The 7,874-nt window shown below is 31.6% G+C and overlaps 1 long non-coding RNA gene across 1 annotated transcript; it reads right to left on the bottom strand.

The window, feature by feature from the left end:
- Nucleotides 1-5,754: 5,754 nt before the first annotated feature.
- LOC131022738 (uncharacterized) lies at nucleotides 5,755-7,182 on the bottom strand. Its single transcript, XR_009101400.1, has 3 exons — nucleotides 6,377-7,182; nucleotides 6,192-6,284; nucleotides 5,755-6,113 (listed from the first exon to the last, which is right to left on the bottom strand). It is a non-coding gene; the product is annotated as an uncharacterized LOC131022738 (long non-coding RNA).
- Nucleotides 7,183-7,874: the final 692 nt, after the last annotated feature.

A 7,874-nucleotide genomic window follows, 5' to 3' on the forward strand; every position in this document is an offset into this window, starting at 1 on the left:
ATTATAACATAAGGATGTTATAATTAATGAGTAATGACGAGAGATAATAATTGTTATATTGATTAACAATCAAGAGAGATGAACATTAGAGATACTAATGTTTCATAAAAGAAATTAGATTATTAATCGAGGTTTCTTTTATAACTTCTCACCAATTCTTCATAACGATGAAGGTCCTTTTGGGAAGTAACGACTTGAGGGAGAGAGTGACGTTACTCATTGATACAGAGACACAACGAGGTGGGCATTACTTTTACTATACGTATATAGAGATCCCCTGCTTGTCGTAGGCCTCTTATACGAATGAATGCATGAGATGATTTAACTGTTAATTTCAGTTTTATATATCTATCAAACGAGTTTAATGCTACCTTTGAGCAAGTTATTTCATGACAAAATCTTTGAGTTAAAGTTATTTCAAGTATTGTCTTGCCATAAAATGTTTAAATTTTAGTATGATATCTATCTGCTTTGGCTTTGCCAATGATGCAATCGAATTCGGGTCCTGAGCAGTTGATAGCTATCCTGCCAGGGCTAGTGTACACCAGTGACCGTGAGTCATCTAGCGGGTTGGCCGGTCAAGTGACCGTGAGAGGTGGCCACCTCTCCGGCACAAAGTTCCAGATATGATAGATTACAAGAGAACTTAGTCTGCAGACGAACTTTAAGAATCACAAATGAATTTAGTAAGCTTGGGCCTTTTTAGCGAAAAACTCCCTTGCTGTACTGTTTATGATGGCATGACAATTTACAGTTTTGAAGCATGTATTTTTATACCTAGGCATACGTGCCCACTGAGTGCTTTTGTACTCAGCCCTGCATATGTTTTCTAAATGTGCAGGTTGAGCTGATGTGATGATGGTGCTGCAATGAACGGAGTCTCCAGGGTTGTTAATAAATAGTTAACCTGTCTAGAATATGTCTTCATACATATGTCTAGCTACTTTCCGCTGCAAGATGTTGTTGATGTTATAGTATGTTATGTCATACTTTGAGTCTTAAGAGAATGGTTTCATACGATGTATAACTTGATTAATGATATTAATTAAGTTTTATGTTGTCTTTCATAGACTGTTTTCAATTGAGTATTAATGAATAAAAATGACGAGTTTTATTAAGATGAGTAAGTTTTACGGCTATAAATGACGCCCCTTTTCTTCCCCTTCTTCTTTAACCCCATCCCTAGTCGTGGATCACTCGGCCTAACTATCCATAGTTAGGGCGGGCTGTGACATTATTTTACTTGGTAACTTGAGTAATTTCAAGCTTTAAAAAACAAAACATATATTTAAAAATTATATATTTATATGACAATAGTATATAAGTTATTAAGTAATTTAAGACTTTAAGTTGAGTAATTTTAACATTTTAAGTTTTTAACATCATAATTTATAAAACTATATAGTATAAGTTGAGTAATTTTAATATTTTTTTCAACATTTGTAAAGTAAAAACTATTACATGAATATAAGTTATAAGTTACAAGTTATATTTTTATAAGTTATAAGTTATATATTACATGAATATAAATTATATATTTGTAAGTTAGGTTGAGTGATCCCACATTGAAAAATGTTGTATTCTTTACAATGTGTAGTACACTATAGATAGTGAAGCTACATTAAGTTAAAATTATCCCACATTGAAAAATGTAGGATTCTCTACCATGTGTAGTACACTATAAATAGTGAAGCTATAAGTTAGGTGGAGTGATCCCACATTGAAAAATGTTGTATTCTTTACAATGTGTAGTACACTATAGATAGTGAAGCTACATTAAGTTAAAATTATCCCACATTGAAAAATGTAGGATTCTCTACCATGTGTAGTACACTATAAATAGTGAAGCTACATTATCCCACATTGAAAAATGTAGGATTCTCTACCATGTGTAGTACACTATAAATAGTGAAGCTACATTTAGTTGAAATTAACACAAATCATTTAATTTCATTAAAAAAAGTGAAAAATTGTGAAAAACCGGGAACCGCCGGTTTTTGGCCCTGAACCGCCGGTTTTCGGCCCGGCCTGGAACCGCCGGTTCAGGGTCCGAAAACCGGCCCTTTATATTTCCTCCGGGCCGGTTCCGGTTCGCCGGATTCTCGACCCTGAACCGCCGGTTCAGGCCCGAAACCGGCGGTTCCTGAACCGGCGGCAACACTAGATGCAGGCACAGATTCAGGCTCAGCTACGAGCTCAGCAGGAGGCATTTGAGCAAGCTCTATCGAAGCTAAATAGTGGTAGAGGAGGCTCATCATCTTCCTCTTGATCCTTTTATCTTTATATGTTGGTTTGGAACTATTTTGAACACTTTGATTTTAACTTTTAGTTATGTTGGAGATTGAACTTGTTATGTTGATTTTCTATGAATTAATGTGATATAAGACCTTTTGTTATTTATATTTTGATGAATAAGTTGCATTAATAATGTGTTAATAGGTTAAATACTTTTATATAAATAATATAAAAAAATATTTTACAAAATCTGTTGTTTTCAGCGATGAAATAGTGATAGTATGTTCAAACATAATTAGCGACAAAATGTGTTCTGTCTCTACTAGAGACGAAATTTTCTGTCGCTAATCCGTAGTTATAAATATACAACCAAACGACAACAATTTTTTTGCGACGGAATTTTCCGTCGTTAATATTAGCGACAGAATGCATTTTCATCGCTATTTTTGCTAGCGACCACGATTCTAGATTCGAAAAAATCTGTCGTTGTTCTGTCGTTAGCCACGATTAGCGACAGAATTTTCATTTTTAGCGACGAAAAATTTCGTCGCTAATCGGCTGATTTTTTGTAGTGAGTACTACTGTGATATGAGTGACAACTGATGCATTCAATAAAAATTTTAAGTACTACACTTAAACCCTATCATTCGTAATTTAGGATATATGAGATTTCACCCAAAATGATTAGTAATCACAAATATGCTTACTACGTTAATTGATTTGATTACATTTTATATCAATTGCTTTAATGTTTAATCATACTACTTTTATACTTCTATTCACCCTGTTTTAATGCAAACTAGCACGAACCACGACGAACATTGAAATTAAATAATATATTTAAATAAATAAATTAAAATATTAAATAAAATTAAAATATATAAATACAAAATATATTTTAAAAATAAAATAAACTAAAACATTCCACGTTTATTACTTAATAAAAGCCTGAACTTGAAAATATAAAATTTCAACTTTGTATAAAGCGTAATGATAATTAAAGTTATTAAATAAATGTAAAAAAAGTCTATAATAAAAATTAGCAATACACATTATTATTATCGAGTATTACACATCATAATAAATAAATAAATATTTTCATAAACAAACATAAATGAAAAATTGTAAAATTTTAATAAAGAGAGAAAATAAAATATTTTAATTTTTAATTTTTTTCATAACTTATTTGCTTTAAATTCATTTTCACGATTTTTATACTATATTAAATTTAAAATGCATATTACATATTTTTTTTAAATCAAATCATGTGACAATGTTTAGAAAAGAATTAAAATATAGAAAAAAATAAAATAAAAATAGTGATAAAAATTGATTGGAGAAGAGAGAGAAAAAAGAAAGGAATGAAATAGAGGAAAAACTCTTTTTTTTATATATTATATAGATTATACACATTTTAGAAAGAAAAAAAAAAAGAAATTGATGAAGTATCATGTTTTTAAAGTGGGCTGAGAAACTAAACCGTATTTGGATAAATTGGATGAGTGTCCGAAAATATGGGGTTATAGTTGGAAAAGAAAAAAATTAGTTTTTTTAAATTTGGCGGTAAAAAATACTCCTTCGTCCCAAACGAAATGTCCTATTTCTTTTCGGCATGGAGATTAAGAAAAGTGTATAAAGTAGATAAAGTGGGTTGGTGGAAATTATTTAAATATTAAGTATAGAGAGAGAGTGTATTGCCAAAAAAGGAAACAAGACATTTCGTTTGGTACAGCCCAAAAAGGAAAACATGACATTTCGTTTGGGACGGAGGGAGTAGTTGTTAGAACTGCCTTTTTATATATAATATAGATTTTGATTTCGATCATATTACTAATACACTACAAGAAAATGCGGCTCTAACGACCGAAATTTCAGTCGTTAAAACCGAAAAATCGGTCGTTAATATTTTTAATGACCGTTTTTTTCGGTCGTTGTTTGCATCGTCGCCCGAGTTTTAACGACCGTTTTTTCGGTCGTGAAATTTAACGACCGATTTTTTATTTTTAACGACCGCAATTTCGGTTGTTAAAAAGAGAAAAAAAAAATAAAAAATTTATTTATTTTTATTTTTTTAAATAACGACCGAAATTTTATTTTTAACGACCGAATTTTCGGTCGTTAAAAATTAATAAAAAAAATATTTTTTTTTCGAAAAAAATATTTATTTTCGATTTTTTTTTAATATCTTTGTATCCCACAAGTATTTTTAGTGTATTTCGAATGTATTTTGACCTTAATTGCATACCATTTGACGAACTTAATATTTTTTCAATTTTTTTTAATATCTTTGTATCCCACAAGTATTTTTAGTGTATTTCGAATGTATTTTGACCTTAATTGCATACCATTTGACGAACTTCCCAGTAGGTCACCCATCTTACTTGTGCTCTAAGTCAAGCACGCTTAACCTTAAAATTCCTTTCGAGTAGTCACCAGTACAGAACACTCGTATTATTGATATATATAGTACCTATTAATTAATTTAAACTCTAATTCAATATAAAATATCATTAATCATTCATAACCTTATAATATGTCGAGATAATAACTAAAATTTGTGGTGCCGGCGAAACATTGAAAGTAAATATACGATCGAATTTAAAATTATAAAAAATCAATATTATCGTAATTAAAAAAAGAAAAGAAAATATGAGTATGAAAAATAACAATCAAATATACAACAAAATCAATATTAAATCAAATAATCAATGAGTGGATTTTTAAAATGGCCACTTTCATATTGTAAAGATAAAAAATGTCCACTAAAATAAAAAACTTAAAAAATGTCCACTGTTACCAAAATACCCTTCACATTAAAAATTAAAAAAATATCCACTTTACATCACCCCTTTAAAAAATCCCGCAATTCACAACCAGTGTGAATTCACAACCAAATTTTTTTGGTTGTGAATTCACACTGGTTGTGAATTCTCAATTCACAACCAGTCGAATTCACAACCAGAATTTTTTGTTTGTGAATTCACAACTAGTCGAATTCACAGCCAAAATTTAATTCACAACCAGTCGAATTCACAACCAAAATTTAATTCACAAGTAGAATTTTTTGGTTGTGAATTCACAACAAACGAATTCACAATCAAAATTTAATTCGCAACCAGATTTATGTTGGTTGTGAATTCACAATCAGTCGAATTCACAACCTGAATTTAATTCACAACTAGAATTTATTTTGGTTGTGAATTCAAGTAGTTGTGAATTTGAGTTTTTAAAGTTTGAATTCACAACTAAAACTAGAATTTATTTTGATTATGAATTCGAGTTTTAGTTGTGATTTAATAGATCTGGTTATGAATTCAAGAATATTAAGTTGTGAATTCATAAATGTGGTCGTGAATTCAAAAACATTAAGCTGCTGTGAATTCATAAATTTGGCTGTGAATTTAAGAACATTAAAAAAATAATTATACAGCTCAATCAAATTGTTGTTATACAACACCAAAATACAACAACTCAATCTACCATCAAAATACATCAATTCCTCTAAATCAACAATCAAAATACAACAAAATATTATTCGAATCAATTCAATCTACAATTAAAATACAACAATTCCTTCGAATCAACAATCTCAACATTCAATCTCCGAATCAAACAATCTCAACAGATCTTAGAACGAAAATCATTCACAGACGTATCAGATCTAAACTTTTTTTCAAGGAATTAAAACAAAAATCCCCAAAATTACTTAGATATGGAACTAGGGTTTTTTTTTTGCCATCTACACAATTAAAAGAGGGCCTTGCAATCTGCACGCCCTTCTCCTCCGCGTGGCTAATGTAGACAATCAAGGTAGATAGGATCACGGAGATGAGCGGAGAAATTGCAGCTATCCAGAAAAGCTTCTTGTGCTTCTTCCCCTGCAGAAAACGTCGTGCATCACAAATCACTAGCTCTCATAGATAGGCAAGAGATGGAGTGTGAATTAAAGATCTTACAATGTACTTGGCTAGTAGAAGAAACACCAGAAAACTTGCTCCAATGAGAATAGTTGGCACATTCCACAGCATACACAATTCACATAAGCAATTCTACTTTACCAAGAGAGAGATAGGAAGAGAGAGTGAGAGAGAGAGACCAATCAAGCTACAAAACAAGAGAGAAAGAGAGATAGCAATTCTACCTTTAATCTCGGTGGATGTTCACCGCCCATTCACTACAAGAGAAGCAATTTCCCCAAAATAAATTGCTAGTTCATCGAAAATAATCGATCAAATAGGAACTCATTCCTCAGGTTTTAGCTTAGGGTACTTAAAATTGAGTCAAGTCGGCGTGCCATTGGTAAACCTGCCGGAGGGAAATCCACCGGGAAATCGCTTGGCAGCGGCGTTGGTGACGGAATCCGACGGCGGCGGCAGAGGGCTTGGCAGCGGTGTTGGTGACCGAATCCGACGGAGGCAGAAGAGGGCTTGGCAGCGGCCTTCGACGGCGGTTAGAGGATGATGGGAAGAAATCGCTGAAATTAAGCTCCAATCGAAGGTAATCGACGGCGAGGCTCGGGAATCCGGCGGTGGCGGGAAGAGATGCTGAACGGCGGAGAAATTCTGGTGGGTGGCTAGTCCGACGGGGGTTCCGAGCGGTGGAGGATTTTCTGGTAATTTCGATGCAGACACCGCGGCCGGGGAAGAGAGTCGCCTGCACGACAAGAACCTTGAGCAGTTTCCGATCGGATTCCTCGACGATCGGCGGCAACCGAGGGATGAAATTGTAGAGCTTATCAGCCGATTGCACACGGTTTCCGACGAGACCGTCGAAATTCTCCATCGCCTCCAGAGATCCGTTGCCGCTGTGCGTCGTGGTGGTGGTGGTTCGCTGTGCGGCGGAGGCGGTGGCCGGCGACTGTGGAGCGGCGGCGAGGACGAGAGGGAGAGCCGAAGAGGGAGAGGGAGAGGTAGAGAAGAGAGAGAGAGAAGAGAGAGAAAATGAGTTTACGATAGAGAGAGAGAAGAGAGAGGGAGAGAAAAATGGCTACTTTTTTAATTTTTATTGTTAGGGGTAATTTTGTACTTTTACATAAAAACTGACTACTTTTTATTATTTTTATCTTAGTGGACAATTTTTAATTTTATAATATGAAAGTGGATAGTTTTATATATTAGCACATAATCAATATTAATAAAATTAATATTTGAAATAATTTTATTATTTTAAAATAATAAAATTATTAATATTTTGAAAATAATGAATCTAATAATTTAGAAAATCTAATAAGTCTAATAATTTATTATAATATAAATCTAATAAATCTAATAATTTATTATTATTTGCAAATAATATCACATTTTTATTAATAATCAATATTATCTATTTTTTTAGAATAATATTATGAAAATAACAATCATTTTTAAAATATTCTCTATAATTTAAAAAAAATAATTAAATAGAAAATTAATAAAAAAATAATTAAATATTTATATATATATATATATATAATCAAAAAATAAAAATAAAAACGAAATTTAAAAATTTTAAAAATTGAAAAATTAATATTAACGATCGATTATTCGGTCGTTAATAAATAAAATAAATAAATAAATTAATATAAATAAAAAATAAATAAAATTAATTAAAAAAATTCGGTCTTTAAAAAAATAATTAAAAAAAATATTTTTTTTATTTAA

Source organism: Salvia miltiorrhiza, chromosome 4 (assembly GCF_028751815.1).
Source record: "Salvia miltiorrhiza cultivar Shanhuang (shh) chromosome 4, IMPLAD_Smil_shh, whole genome shotgun sequence".
NCBI classification, from domain to species: domain Eukaryota; kingdom Viridiplantae; phylum Streptophyta; class Magnoliopsida; order Lamiales; family Lamiaceae; genus Salvia; species Salvia miltiorrhiza.